At 44.1% G+C, this 15,817-nt stretch overlaps 1 long non-coding RNA gene across 1 annotated transcript; it reads left to right on the top strand.

The window, feature by feature from the left end:
* The first annotated feature begins 3,098 nt into the window (after window positions 1-3,098).
* On the top strand, window positions 3,099-15,362 carry LOC116746902. The gene is made up of 4 exons (XR_004347910.1): window positions 3,099-3,262; window positions 14,095-14,228; window positions 14,399-14,474; window positions 14,920-15,362. It is a non-coding gene; the product is annotated as an uncharacterized LOC116746902 (long non-coding RNA).
* Window positions 15,363-15,817: the final 455 nt, after the last annotated feature.

The raw sequence follows: 15,817 nt of genomic DNA, 5'->3' as shown, positions 1-15,817 counted from the left end.
GAACGAGAGGATAAAGATGCCAGAAAGAAAAAAAAGGTTTTTCCTTGAATGAGTGAGGGCTTTGGAACAACCTCACTGGAATCCCTGGCCTTGGGCTTGGATTTCACTAGCTGTGAGGTCTTAAGCAAGTTGCTCTGTCAAGGGAGTGCTTTCCTAAGCCCAGCCTTCTTACCTTAAAGCAGGGTATCTCAGCCTTGGCACCACTAACATCTGAGGGCTGTCCTGTGTGTTGTAGGATATACAGCAGCATCCCTAGTCTCTACCCACTAGATGCTAGAGTACCCTCCTCACGCCAGTTGTGACAACCCAGAATGCCTCTAAACATTGCCAAATGTCCCCTGAGGATAAAATTGCTCCTGGTTGAGAACCACCTTAGTGACAGGCCAGGGAGAGCCAAGAGTCATAGAAGTTCATCCCCTGAAACACGGCCATATGTAGAGAGGGGGCCCCCAGGTCCCCGCAGCCCATCAAAGGCCACCTTGATCTCCGAGGCAGGAATCCATCCTTTGTGCTCAGTATATGTCTTATTCATGTGTAACTTTATAGATATTTATACCCGGTCTGCCACAGTCCCCTGCACCCCTTGCCAACAGCGAGGGGTCTGTCGTGGCAGCTGGGAGGGAGGTGAGGGACGTGACCAGGCGTGGAGTTCACAGAGCCAGCGATGGGCTGAAGGCCTGATCAACTGCGGGCTCCAGGGATAGTTGAATAGTTGAAGACCTGGGTTCTAGTCCTGGATTTGCCTCCAGTGTGGCCGTCATGAAGTCCTAGTTTGGTCTTCTCTAACCTCGGGTCAGTGACACCTGTCTTACTTGCTCAGTTAAGATGAAGCATATGGAGGCTCTTTTAAGCTAAGTGTGCTGTGTGTCAGCTCTCAGTATAAAGAACACCTGCTCTGGTCCCACAGGCCTCTGACTGTCGCCAGAAATTGCGCCATAGAGACATTCTTTTGTGTGAAGGCAAGTCCAGAACTAACCTGAAATCCATGCCAGCTTCCTGGAATTCTATCCCAGCCTCCCAGAATTCATGACCATTCAGCTCTGCCTTTACCAACTGCTGGTCTACCTGCCAAAGTTTCCCAGGGAGAAAATCCACACGAGCTGCATGCAGATCCTTCTAAAAGAAGGTCAGGAAAATTTGGAACCAGGACTGGTTCCTGCCACCATCACCGGCCCAGGTGATCAGGAGACGGTGGACAGCCCTGACTGGCTTTACTTAGGACAACTGGGGAAACTAAAGAAGCAGAACTGTCTGTTTGTGAATGAGCATACGTGGCATGAACTTAAGAAATGGTTCTAAACACGCTTCTACTCTCTCTATATTTCACATGGATGTTAAATTACCCCTTTAAATCTTAGTGTTCTTTTCAGAATAGTCAATATGAATCTGCCCTTCCTTCCTTTCTTTGGAGATTTGTTCTTTTCTTAGAAAACTCCACCAACACCACTTAAATATACCATTTGAAAACGGCTGGGGTGCCACATTCAGTGAGTGGACTTACACTTACTTTTTTAAAGTTAATTTTTTAATTTAATTGTTGCTTCACCCCTGTCCTTCACTGGGCCTGGTATCACCAGAGTGCAAACGCTTCATGGTTCAATATCTCTAGAGACGAAATCTCCCAACTCTTGCATTTTTAAACAAATTTTCTTTGGGACGATTTACTGCCAACTGGAGAAGAAAATTTTAATTCTTGAAATCAATGCTGAAAGGAGTAGAACAAGCAAGAGGAGAGAATCTGTGCTGTAGGGTAGGACTCCTCCCTGGGGACTTTTGAAATTGTTGGTAAAAAACTATGGAAAAAAATCAACAAAGCAAAATGAAACTAACAAGTGGAATAGGCTGAAATGAATGAGAAATTTTCTAAGTGAAAAATATGACAAAGCTATTTAAAAGCACAAATTGATTTTAAGATTAGTCTTTAATTTCTTGAATTTTGACCTATTTGTTTAACCAAAACATCTGCTTCTATGAACTCCTGCTTGTTATTCAGGTAATACACAGTTCATTGTTCATCACATTTAATGCTTCATTCCCTGGATAGCCATTGATTCTCTTCAGAGTCCCTGGCAAAGTGTGAAAGAGTCCATCTGTGGCCTCCCTGACCTCTGCTCCCTCATTTATTCATTCAACAAACATTTGTTGAGAGTCTGCTGTGCTTCAGACACTATACAAGGGAAAGTGGACCCAGACCAAGAAGAGCTCGTAATAAATGGGGAACACCAAACAGTACACAGGAGAGAGCTACAGTTGAGAATTATGTATGAAATATTGAGTGACCACAGTTGAGGAACCATAAAACTTCCACTGAGAGCATGGGATGGTTTGGCCATCGAGGTCACAAATGAACTTTTAACATCTCCTCCACCCATATTATCTGACTCATTCATCTTCTCCATTACTTGCTAACAAAAATAAAGCTTACTTTGCTTCCCATTGTAATAAAAGCATGGGGTGGAATTCTCTGGTGAGTTGCATCTGTTCTTGTGCTCCAGGTCTTCCCAGGAGGAGCCTGTAATTGAGTGGAAGGTCACAGACTTTGGAATCAGAAATTAGAATTTCCCACCACTTAATTGCTATGGACCTTGAGCAAGTATAAGTTACTTGACCTCTCTGGACTTTAGATCCTCATCTGTAAAAAGAGATGACAAGAAAAACTAGGTGGCAGCCTGCTGTCTGTCAGGATAGCAATAATGTATATAAAATTACAGACAGGGGCTTCCCTGGTGGCGCAGTGGTTGAGAGTCCGCCTGCCGATGCAGGGGACACGGGTTCGTGCCCCGGTCCGGGAAGATCCCACGTGCCGCGGAGCGGCTGGGCCCATGGCTACTGAGCCTGTACGTCCGGAGCCTGTGCTCCGCAACGGGAGAGGCCACAACACTGAGAGGCCCGCATACTGCAAAAAAAAAAAAAATTCCAGACAGTTACACTGATTGCTTCCAGTGATTCAAGCCCACTGGTATTCATGGCATTTACGTCCTTGGGTAGAGTCTCCTCCTAAACTGACTTTGGGCTCGTCCTTATGAATCGCTTGGCTCATGGGACCTGTGACACAGCAGAGGCTGGATAAGCATGCACACGCTGGGGCTTACATTCTCAGAATCCAGATGCCCAGTAAGAAGAGAGGACCCAGTTTCCCATCCACCTCCACCAAGTGAGACCTTCCAGCTCCAGGCAACCCACCTGCCGAATGCAGCTTCTTGATCAAGCCCAGGCAAGACCAGCAAAAGAACCACCCAGCCAAGCCACAAAATCATGAGAAGTAACAAATGTGTTTTTTGTTTGTTTTTCTTTTCCTTTGTGTGTGTGTGTGTGTGTGTGTGTGTGTGTGTGTGTTTTAATATTTATTTATTTATTTATTTATTTTGCTGCTCTGAGTCTTAGTTGCGGCATGCGGGATCTTTAGTTGTGGTATGAGTTGTGGCATGCATGTGGGATCTAGTTCTCTGACCAGGGATCAAACCTGGGGCCCCTGCATTGGAGCATGGAGTCTTAACCACTAGACCACCAGGGAAGTCCCTAAATGGTTTTGTTTTAAGCCACTAAGTTTTGGGATGGCTTGTTAAGCAGGAATACACAATGGATAAGTTAATTCCTACTACTACGATCTGTTTTTACTCAGAATACTTCTGATACCAAATATGTGAGGGTTTTCCCCACACCAACAAATTTTCCAACTCCCTGGACCCCAACTGCGTGTTTTATAATTTGATTCGGACACTAACTACCTGGATTTAGCACACACCTGATGGGTTAAAGGCTCAGTCCCAAAGAATGCCCCCACTTCAGAGACCAACTGCAAGTCCAAGCCTCCCAAACTTCTGACCAACCATCTGTAAAGTTGGGAGGTGGGGTCCCGCACCTCCTCCTCAGGCTCAATAATTTGCTAGAATGGCTCACAGAACTCAGGATACAACTCAGGAATAGCCAAATGAGAGATGCATTGGTAGCACACCCTCTTAGCATCTTGATGTGCTCACCAAGCTGGAAGTTCTCCAAACCCTGTAGTCTAGGGGTTTTATGGAGGTTTCATTATATAGGCATGATTGATTAAATCATTTGCCCTTGGTGACTAACTCAGTCTCCCCAGAGGTCCAACCTTCTAATCACAAGATTTGTTCCTCTGCCGTTCGGCTATCTAGGAACGAACAAGAGTTACCTCATTAGCATAAACTCAGATTTGGTTGAAAGAGTCTTATTATGAATAACAAAAAACACTCCTCTCACACCTACCACTCAGAAAATTTCAAGGAATGTGTTATTTAATTTCTTTCCATTTGTAAATGTTCCAAATTTCCTTCTGTTATTGATTTACAATTTCATTCCATTGTGGTCAGAGAACACAAAGGTATATAGGTATTTTTAATGGTGTTCTTTATTTGTGTAGATTAGAGTTACTGTCTAGAGTCCTTTTATTTCAACTTGAGAACCTCCTTGAGCATTTCTTTTTTTATATAGTAATATTTTATTCATTTTTTTTTTTTATATTTATTTTCGGCTGTGTTGGGTCTTCGTTTCTGTGCAAGGGCTTTCTCTAGTTGCAGCAAGCAGGGGCCACTCTTCATCGCGGTTCGCGAGCCTCTTCACTATGGCGGCCTCTCTTGTTGCGGAGCACAGGCTCCAGACGCGCAGGCTCAGTAGCTGTGGCCCATGGGCCCAGCTGTTCCGCGGCATGTGGGATCCTCCCAGACCAGGGCTCGAACTCGCGTCCCCCGCATTAGCAGGCAGATTCTCAACCACTGCGCCACCAGGGAAGCCCCTCCTTGAGCATTTCTTGTAATACAGGTTTGCTAACAATTCTCTTACTTAAAAAAATCTGTGAATGTCCTCATTTCACCTTCATTTTAAAGTATAGCTTTGCTGAGTATAGAATTCTTGGTTGACAGTCCTTTTTCTCCCCCAGGACTTTGAATATGTCACTCCACTGCCATCTGGTCTCCATGGTTTCTGATGAGAAATTGTCTATTAATCTTACTGATGATTCTTTGTGATGAGCCACTTCTCTCTTGCTATGTTCAAGATTCTTTCTTTGTCTTTAGCTTTCAATTGTTGGATTATGTGCCTAGGTGTTGAACTCTTTGAGGTATCCCACTTGGAGTTTGCTTAGGTTCTTGGATGTATAGACACCCAAGGGACAGTTTTTATGAACTGCTTTTCCTCCTGTGTATGGGCCATACTTTTCTGTTTCTTTCAAATCATGTAATTTTTTGTCAAAAACTGGACATTTTAAAGAATATAATTAGCAATGCTGGAAATCAGATTCTCCCCTCCAAGGTTTTTGAATTTGTTTTTTCCTCTCTCTTTCTGTTTTGCTATTTGTTTGCTTAGTGACTTTCCTGAAATAATTATGTAGAGTTTGTATTTTTTGGTCATGTGTGGCCACTGAATTCTTTGTTCATTTAGCTTAGTGGTCAGCTAGTGATTGGATAGATATTTTCTTAAACTCCCTGAGCCAGTACATCTCCCAGCTTTGCTGAGCGTTTCTATGTGCATGTTGGGGCTCACAATCAATGCTCCAGCAGTTTACAACTCTGCCTCCTTTCCTGCTTGCGCAGAGCCTCAAGTTCAGCCAGAGTGAGAGATTAGGGTCTTTTCAGCTGTCTCCTGGGCATGTGCACAGCCCTGCACATGCCTCTGGCCTTTTAGATTTTTATTAGTATGTCAGAGCTTTTAAAATCTTCTTATGGACATCTCATTTTACAGCTTTTCCTTTTAAGATTTTGGTCAGCCTTTTCTTTCTTCCAACTGTTATTTGCCACTTCAAGCAGCTGTGATATTAAACAATTGCTGTTGATTGCTTTTTTGTTTTGGGGGGTTTCTTTTGTCTGCATTGGGTCTTCCTTGCTGTGTGCAGGTTTTCTCTAGTTGTGGCGAGCGGGAGCTACTCTTCGTTGCGGTGCACAGGCTTCTCATTGTGGTGGCTGCTCTCGTTGCGGAGCACGGGCTCTAGGCACACAGGCTTCAGTAGTTGGGGCTCACTGGCTCTAAAGCACAGGCTCAGTAGCTGTGGCGCACAGGCTTAGTTGCTCTGCGGCTTGTGGGATCTTCCCGGACCAGGGCTTGAACCCGTGTCCCCTGCATTGGCAGGCGGATTCTTAACCACTGTGCCACCAGGGATGTCCCCTGCTGATTGTTTTTGACAAATGCCCCTGGAAAAATCTGTTCACATTTAGTGAGCTCTGAACTGGTGAACTAAAGACAAGCCCTGAATTTGGTGGTTTCCAGGGAGCTACTAGAGAAGTCAAATAAAGACAATTCTCTGAGAATGCGGATTTAAGAGACCTCTAAACTCCTTGTGCCCCCTCCACTTGCTGTTACGCTGCTGGTTTTCACAACTACAATAGTTACAAAGTTCTTGGTCTTCAAGACTATTACAAAGCTGGAAATAAGGAATGGAAATTGAGCAAGTTAAAAATGCCATAAAGTTCATTGCTCTTACCAATATTCAGTTGTTTTTCTTGAATAAATGCTCTTAGGATTGTTGCAAGATTTTATTAATTTCCAAACTTGTGACAAAGTTGATTTTGAAAAAATTTTTTTAGTGTTCTTATTGCCTTTATGGAAGAGTGGCTTTTCAAAGTCCTTACTCCACCATCCCAAAAGCTGACTGCCACTCTACCACTTTTTATAACCTAGTGTCATAAATCAAGTAGCATCGTTTTGTTGAGGCAGTCACAGAGGTGTGCCCAATTTCAAGTGAGAGGCAATAGATTCTGTCACTTGATAGGACAGTGTCAAGTCTCTGGAAGAGCATGTGGGAAAAGAAATGGGCCATTTTTGGAAAATATAATTTGCTACATTTACTATTTTGGAAAAATCAAGCCACCAATGGCAGTTCTGCTTGTACTATCTAAGTTACCAGTTCAACAGACTAGAGTCAGTTTACATTTGTGCTATCACATATATGGAGATGATTTTTCTAAGCAACTAATCAAGTCTTCTGGATTTGTAATGGCCAAGAATTTTTATATTAAACTACTGTTCAGGGCTTCCCTGGTGGTGCAGTGGTTGAGAGTCCGCCTGCCGATGCAGAGGACATGGGTTCATGCCCCGGTCTGGGAAGATCCCACATACTGTGGAGTGGCTAGGCCCGTGAGCCATGGCCGCTGATCCTGCACGTCCAGAGCCTGTGCTCCACAACGGGAGAGGCCACAACAGTGAGAGGCCCGCGTACCGCAAAAAGCAAAAAACAAAACAAAAAAAACTACTGTTTATATTTTTCCTTTTATTTCTTTTATGTTATAATTAATACATTCTATTATTATTCTGAATTAAGTTGATTATTAAATTTAAAACTTTGTTATTGTGGTATCACTTATATATGGTAAAGTGCACAAATCATCAGTGTACATCTCAATAAATTTTTTTAAGCAATGGTACTCACTTATTATTTCTCACAGTTTCTATTAGTCAAGAATTCAGAAAACTACCAATGGCATTTTTCACAGAAATAGAGAAAACAATCCTAAAATTTGAATGGAACCATAAAAAAAACCCTGAATAGCCAAAGCAATCTTGAGAAAGAAGAACAAATCTGGAGTCATCATGCTCCATGATTTAAAACTATATTACAAAGCTATAGTAATTAAAACAGTATGGTGGGGCTTCCTTGGTGGTGCAGTGGTTGAGAATCTGCCTGCCAATGCAGGGGACATGGGTTTGAGCCCTGGTCCAGGAAGATCCCACATGCCGCACAGCAACTAAGCCTGTGTGCCACAACTACTGAGCCTGAGCTCTACAGCCCGCGAGCCACAACTACTGAGCCCACATGCTGCAACTACTGAAGCCCACGTGCATAGAGCCTGTGCTCCACAACAAGAGAAGCCATCACAGTGAAAAGCCCGTGCACTACAACAAAGAGTAGCCCCCGCTTGCCACAATTAGAGAAAGCCCATGTGCAGCAACAAAATCCCAACACAGCCAAAAATAAATAAATAAAAAACATAAATTTATATAAAAATAAATAAATAAATAAAACAGTATTGTATTGGCATTAAAACAGACATATAGATCAATGGAACAGAATAGAGAGCCCAAAAATAAATCTACACAGGTATGGTCAATTAATTTATGATAAAGGATACAAGAACAGACAAAGAGGGAAGGAAGGTCTCTTTAATAAATGGTGTTGGGAAAATTGGACAGCCATATGCGAAAGAATGAAACTAGAGCATTATCTTACACTATACAAAAAATTAACTCAAAATGAATTAAAGACTTGAACATAAAGTTTGAAAAAATCTTAGAGGAAAACATAGACAGTAAGCTCCTTGACATAGGTCTTGGCAATGATTTTTTTAATCTGATGTCCAAAGCAAAAGAAACAAAAGCAAAAATAAGTGGGACTACACCACACTAAACATTTTCTGCACAGCAAAGGAAACCATCAACAAAATGAAAAGGCAACATACTGAATGAGAGAAAATGTTTGCAAATCATATATCTGATAAGGGGCTAACGTCCAAAATATATTAAGAATTCATACAACTCAATAGCAAAAAATAAACAATCTGATTTAAAAATGAGCAGAAGACCTGAAAAGACATTTCTCCAAAAAATACATACAGATGGCCAACAGGAACATGAGAGATGCTCTGCATCATTAATCATCAGGGAAACATAAATCAAAACCACAATGAGATATGACCTCACACCTTTTAGAATGGCTATTACCTAAAAGACTTGAAATAGCAATTGTTGGCTAGGATGTGGAGAAAAGGGAACCTCTGTGCACCGTTGGTGAGGATGTAAATTGGTGCAGCCACTATGAAAAGAATATGGAGTTTCCTCAAAAAAATTAAAACTAGAACTACCATATAATCCAGCAATTCTGCTTCTGAGTATGTATCCAAAGAAAATGAAAACACTAACCCTTTCTTTCTCTTCCTTCCTTCCTTCCTTCCTTATTCAGCTTTGTTGAGGTATAATTGGTATACAAAACACTGAATATAATGTATACAGTTTGGTGAGAGGATTCACTTTCACTGTGGCTCATACATTGAGCTAAGATGGTGCTGACTGGCAGCTGGGAGCCCCAATTCCTCTCTCTATGGACCTCTCCATGGGGCTGCTTGAGCGTCCTGACAACATGGTGGATGGATCTCCCAGAGATCCAGGAGACCAAAGTGGAAACTGCGATACCATTTATGATCTCGCCTTGAAAGCCACGTGATGTCATTTTCACCATATTCCACTGGCCCCACAGGACCAGCTGTGATTCACTGTGGGAGGGGACCACATAAGGGCATGAATACCAGGGGACTAGGATTCCTGGGGGATGGCTACCACATTGCTGCACTGATGGGTTCAATTCCTGGTTCCACAATTGTGCCAGTGCCACATCACCTCTTAACTTCCTGAGTCTTGAGTGTTGCATTGGTATTTTTCAACAGTCACCCCTGGCTCCTCAGGGCTGTGCCTTCCTAAGTGTCTTTAAGAGTTCTGAGAACAGCGTTTATTATTAGCAAAGCACTGACCCCTATCACTGAGCTAACTTCAAGGCTCATCTACTCGCTTCTCTAGAGGTTTTTTTTTTTTTTTTTTTGTGGTACGCGGGCCTCTCACTGTTGTGGCCTCTCCCATTGCGGAGCACAGGCTCCGGACGCGCAGGCTCAGCAGCCGTGGTTCACGGGCCCAGCCGCTCCGCGGCATGTGGGATCTTCCCGGAGCGGGGCACGAACCCGTGTCCCCTGCATCGGCAGGCGGATGCTCAACCACTGCGCCACCAGGGAAGCCCTCTAGAGGTTTTTTAATAGACAGAAATGTGTTCATGGCCTAGTACATCATCTGTCTGCTACAGTTTTGACAGGCAACATGGAAATGTGATCTTCTTTAAAGAAAAAATAATATTTTGATTTTATTCTTAAATAACCACAATTACTTGCTAATGGTATGTGTGTGTCTGTTGGGCACTGCACAGTCTCTCAAACCACGGAAACAAATTCAACACTTCCATCCATGTTTCCTGTTCCATGTTGACTTTTGCACAGTATTTTTTCTTTTTAAAATTTTAGTTACTTATTCATTCATTTATTTATTTTTGGCCACACTGCGCAGCTTGCAAGATCTTAGTTCCCTGACCAGGGATTGAACCTGGGCCCACAGCAGTGAAAACGCCAAATCCTAACCACTGGACTGCCAGGGAATTCCCTTTATTTATTTTTAAAATATTTATTTATTTATTTGGCTGGGCCGAGTCTTAGTTGCGGCATGCGGGATCTTCGTTGCAGCACGTGGGATCTTTAGTTGCGGCATGCAAACTCTTAGTTGTGGCATGTGGGATCTAGTTCCAGGACCAGGGGTCGAACCCAGGCCCCCTGCATTGGGAGCTCAGAGTCTTAGCCGCTGGACTACCAGGGAAGTCCCTTCTTTTATCTTTAAATAAAAGAAAAAACAGATGAACACTTTGTTTTCAATATTGTACCAGTACTAACAATATCTCAAAGAATGTCTCGTACATATATTCTTATTCATGTGTGAGAGTAGAACTGCTGGCTCCCAGGGCATCTACATTGCCAATCTTAGCAGGTAACACTGAACTGTCCTCCATAGCCATTGTACTAATTTATGCCCCTAGCAGCACTGAAGAATTTCCCTTTTCTCCACATCCTTGATGAAATGAATATTATTAAACTTTTCCATTTCTGCCAATCTGATGGGTGTGAAATGCACCTCGTTTTTTAAAAATTATGGCAAGATACACATTTAAAACTTTACCTGGATCTCGCTTTTAATTTAAATTTTAATAGAGATAATTATAGATTCATATAAATTTGTAAAAAATAATACAGAGAGACCCCTTGTTCAATGAATGTTTATATATGAATACAGCAATGTAACTACCACCCAAATCAATATATAGAATATTTCCAACAACCCAGAAGGCTCCCTTGTGTCCTCGCCCATCAATACTCCATCAAAGGCAAGTTATAGTGGTTTACATCTTTATTTCATGATAAGAATATAGTGTATTCATTATAAAAAGGGGGAGCTGTATCCGGTGAGGTTGAGAACCATTGTGTCTAGAAGGACTTCCTATAGCTGGTGGGTTAGAGATAGCGGGAGATGCCCCTCCCATCCTTTACTTATTCCCATTGCCTGTCCTAGACTGTTGTCTCTGGCACTGTGCCCGGTAAGCACCATGTTAACATGCAACGTTGAAGTGGGTTTTGACAATAATTGATGACGGCCTTGGAACCCCGCCCTATCCCCGCCACGACCACAATGCTGTTCCGCATTCACGCAGCTTTTGTGTTTCTACTGGGAAAGGAGACAGAGGAGGCGCGTGGTGGCCTGAGGAGGCCATCTCTGAGCACCAAACAGCAGGCAGGCACCATGTGATAACACAGGGTGGCACAGAGGCTGTCTGCGGCCCAGGACCAGCCAGCCTGTGTTCTCTGTATTGTGGTGTAGCAGGTTGGTCACTCTTGGTTAAAGAGAGAAGAGGTAACTATGGCTACGGAGAGAAGACTTTCTGGGAGTGAAAATGTAGAATTATGCACAGGGAGTTCTGCTGGACACCTGGTGTTGATTTTCTCATTTAATTCTCACAACTATAAAGCAGGTGTTACTATTCCCTTTCTCTGGGTAAAAGAAGAGCAGTTATTCTGAAATCAGGCGGACAGGGATTTGCATCCTAGCTCTGCCAGTTAACCAACCGTGCCTGTGACCTCAGCCGAGCCAGCCACCTTCCCCGAGACATGGCTCATTCACACCTCACCGAGTCGTCTCCCATCTCAAATTGGATAACAGATGTGAGGGGTTTTTACTCCATGAAGTGAATATATGTAATGTTATTAATCATTTATAAATATCTAAAACACAGCTTGCTAGAGGCCTAGCAAGGGCGTTTTGGGTTCTGGCCTCAATATGTGAGCGGAATCCCTGGATCCAGAAAGGAAAGAAAGCCTCCAGAGTTAGAAGCAACATGGGGCAAACCTGTCCTCACCAACACAACCTAAACGTGAAAAGAAACACTCTCTGCTGAGCAGGGCTGCCTCACCGGCAACCCCACCTTGGTGGCCCATCGCCACTGGCTGATGAGAAAGGCTGCATACTAACACTCCAGGCTTAGCTACACTTGGGGGGCCTGGTGCCCCCTTCCTCTGTGGATTCACCTCCAGCCCTGACTAGGTGTCCCTGATGGGGAGAGAGCATGTATGCAGTAGAAGTATCTTCAGAGCCAAACAGGACAAAATGGTGAAATGAGCTTCCTCACCTCTGTCCATGACTCCCCTTCCCTCCCACTCTGCCCGCTCCCCCTGCTTGCTCTCTGGTGGCCCCGGGGCCCCCGAGTCAGAGGAGAATGTCCAAGCTCACTTTACATGAGAGGATTTTGGTCTCACCCCCTCAAGGACCTGCTCACTCTCCATTGGTTGGTTCATGTCACTCTTCCCTCTGTGCCCTCAGAGCCTTCTCTTAATTACAGTGCATTCTTCTCTCCCATGACCTAAAGCAGCTAGCCCTTAACCAGGGCCTCAAACTTTCACGTTAGCCCTTTGAGTTCACTGATAAAGGCACTCCCTCTGGGCACATGTAGCCCATTTGCTGTGGGACGTGCCTAGCGAAGCATCAACTGGATTTCAGCTTAAGCTCCTTCCCTTACTGGCATGTTTGGGCAGTGCACAACTTGTACAACCGTATGGGGAAGCCCTGTCATCAGCTGCTGTGTTTTACTCATCTCTGCATTTCCCACTGCCTACCATTCTGCTTGATCTCAGTGAACATTTGTTGACTGAATACGTGCATAAATTGATGACCTACTGAGTACCACTACTAGGCTTTGCCGGTCCACTCACTCTCTTACCCTCACAAGCATGGTTTTGAACCCTCTCTGCTCTCCTCAGATTTCTTCACTCAGGAGGTGATCTTGCTCCTACTCTACAGAGAAATAGAAAGGGTTGAGACAGCAATTGCCCCCTCTTCTTTCTAATACCAGATGAAAGCCTGCCTTTTCTTCTCTGTGTTCTCTTGTTATGGCAGGGATGCCGTCCCTCCTACAAAAGCAAAGTCCTTCATTCCTGCCTTGAATCTTGGCCAAGAGTCCTTCGGAGGAACATATAACTGTCCATTATCCCTTCTCTCTCCTGTTCTCAACCTCTGGCTTCTGGACCCTTCCTATTGATTCCATAACATACACAAGTCTTTTCCAACAAGAACAAAGCAACACACACACACACGCACACACACATACACACACCCTTACCACATTATCTCCGCTCACTGTCTCGTGAATGAGACAGTGAGGTCAAGTACTGTACACTGGCTGCCTGGAGCCCACCCACATACAGCGACAGAAAGTTTGGGACCTGACCTTGGCTCCTAGACTGGGAAGTACCCCCCAAGCATCTGCTCTGCCAGGTAAAATCCAAGTTCCTTAGTTTGGAGTGAGAAACTTAGCACAATCTTATTCTACTCTATTTTCCCAGTTTCTCTCCTGTCTTCCTTCCCCACACACATACCCGCACCTAATAACCAACGTACCAATAGAGCTGGCCTTGCCATGAATACAGGCCTCTACAGATGCTAGTCAAATTCTAGAGTGTTCTTCCTCCTTTCCCACCTGACCAGCCTCAAGAAGCCGACTCAAATGTCATATTCTCATGAGTAAAAAATAAACTGGATTCTAAGTTGCATTTCACTGAGTTTTATCAACTCAGTTGTCATTGTGATAAGATTTTATCATCTCTGATGGGCAGTAATAGATATGTCTCACAAATATGAAATGTGCATAGTAAATTGCTATTAGTCACCACAAACTTCTATGAACTGGCATCCCTAAACCCCGACAGTGCAATTACCATTGACAGCAATGTAGAAGACACAAAAATTGTTTCTCGAATCCATTAAAAGTAAAGTTAGGTTGTATGAAAAAAAGAGATGCTTTCTGACCAGACTGGTAGTTGCAACTCATTGCTAGCTGGGCACGCTGCTGCCTAGATAAAGACTACACTTCCCAGCCTTCCTTGCAGCTAGATGTGGCCACATGACTAGGTCCCTGCCCTGGAATGTGAATCAAAGGGTAGGTGCAGCTTCTGTGTTTCCTGCTTAAAAGGAAATTGCAAGCCCTCCTCTTTTTCTCTTCCCCTTTCCCAGGCTGAAGCTTGGATATCGTCATGACCCAGCTTTGACAGTGCAACTAAGGACAACATCCTACGATGATGACGCACAATGAGATGGGAAGCAGCCAGATCCCCAGCTGACCAGTCTGGACCACTCTGGTTGCTGGTGTGAGAAATAAATAAATTTAATTTTCTTTAAGCCACTGTGTGTGTGTACGTGAGTGTAGATAGATGTCTCTTTAACATAGCAGCTTAGCCCTAAACTGTTTTCCTAGGTGGGGTAGGCAGTGAGCTTCTCCAGAGCAGAGATGAAATCTCTGTTATCTTTTTATTTCCAGGTCCCAGAAAAGCACCTGATAAAAAAGCAAGTGTTCAATAAGCCTTTCCTGATTGATTGAATGGGTGCCTGAATTGGTAAGAACTAAAGCCATAAAAAGTGAATTGGATTAAATCTGAAGGGCCTGGGGTGTCCTGGATAGGAATTTGGACTTTACACTGCCCACATTAAGGCTCCATGGAAAGTTTTCAAGTAGAATGAATTTTGCGTTTTCTGGCTGCTCAGACTCGTGTTAGCTGGCGACACCTGCTGGCTATTTGGAACACTGCAGCCTAGCGCAGGCTGTGACTCCAGGGAAGTAGAGATGAAGCAGTTGTTAAATACTGAAAGTTACAAATTAGAGGGCTAACACCTTGTGATAAATAACCTTTTGGAACTACTCTGGACCATTCAGTGTGATGGGTGCTGTAGTGGGGATGGAGCAAACTTTAGACATGGTTCCTGGTGTGGAAATTTTAGGTTTCTTTTTTTAGCGTTTCTGTCCCTTGTTCTTAAGTTTACAAAAAAATGCCTCTTCAACAGCTGGCCCAGCTGACACAACATCTGGCCCAGACAGAGCGACACCTGAACAGTCTGATGGCCCAGCTGGACCCCCGTTTTGAGCGTGTGACTACCCTGGCTGGAGCCCAGCAGGAGTTTCTGCACATTGAATCTGCAGAGCGAGCACCAGCTGCTAGAAGAGAGCAAGACAAAACAAGGCTGTGGAAGTTCCGGAGCCAGAGGCCAGTACACCCTTTCCTAAGGTCTTATGTATAGAGGAGGGCGAGGAAGGGGCTGGTGACAGTCAGACCCCAGAGGACCCCCTAACCTGGAGCACAGGGACAAGAAACCTAGCAACACCCAGGGAAATGGTGTGGGGGGCTAAGGAGCAAATGCAGGAAGGCGGCAGCAAGGGCCCCGTCACAGCCCCCAACTGGGAAGGAGGGACAACAGCTGACAGTTTAGTAAAACAATCTGTTCTTATGAAAAAAAAAAAAAAAAGTCTCTTGCACCCTCTACTTCCTTCTGTAATTCTTTCTTGTCCATTTGCATCGACTTACGCTTTTCTCATTTCTACCAAAGGAGTAAGTTATTTGAGCCAACTTGTGATTTTTGATTTAAAAAAAAAAGAACCACAACCAAACCAAAAACCGCACACTGTGTGCACCGCAACGAAGAGCAGCCCCGCTCACCGCAACTAGAGGAAGCCCGCGCGCAGCAGCAGAGACCCAACGCGGCCAAAACAAACAAGCAAGCAAACAAGACCCCCCACTGTCATAAGAGATGAGCCATTTTCTCGGATGAGACAGTACACCGAGGTCTTTGGCTGGACCCGCTGGGGAGATTTTTCTCCGTTCTCAGTGTTGAGAGAATATGTTCTATTCCTAAAAACCAGTTAGATTGCACCTAAAGACGCTGTGCAGTCCCTGCAATGATCCTT

The sequence above is a fragment of the Phocoena sinus genome, chromosome 21, assembly GCF_008692025.1.
Source record: "Phocoena sinus isolate mPhoSin1 chromosome 21, mPhoSin1.pri, whole genome shotgun sequence".
Lineage (NCBI taxonomy): Eukaryota > Metazoa > Chordata > Mammalia > Artiodactyla > Phocoenidae > Phocoena > Phocoena sinus.
The sequence above is the reverse complement of the archived record's forward strand: the minus strand, read 5'-3'. Positions and strand labels throughout refer to the sequence as shown.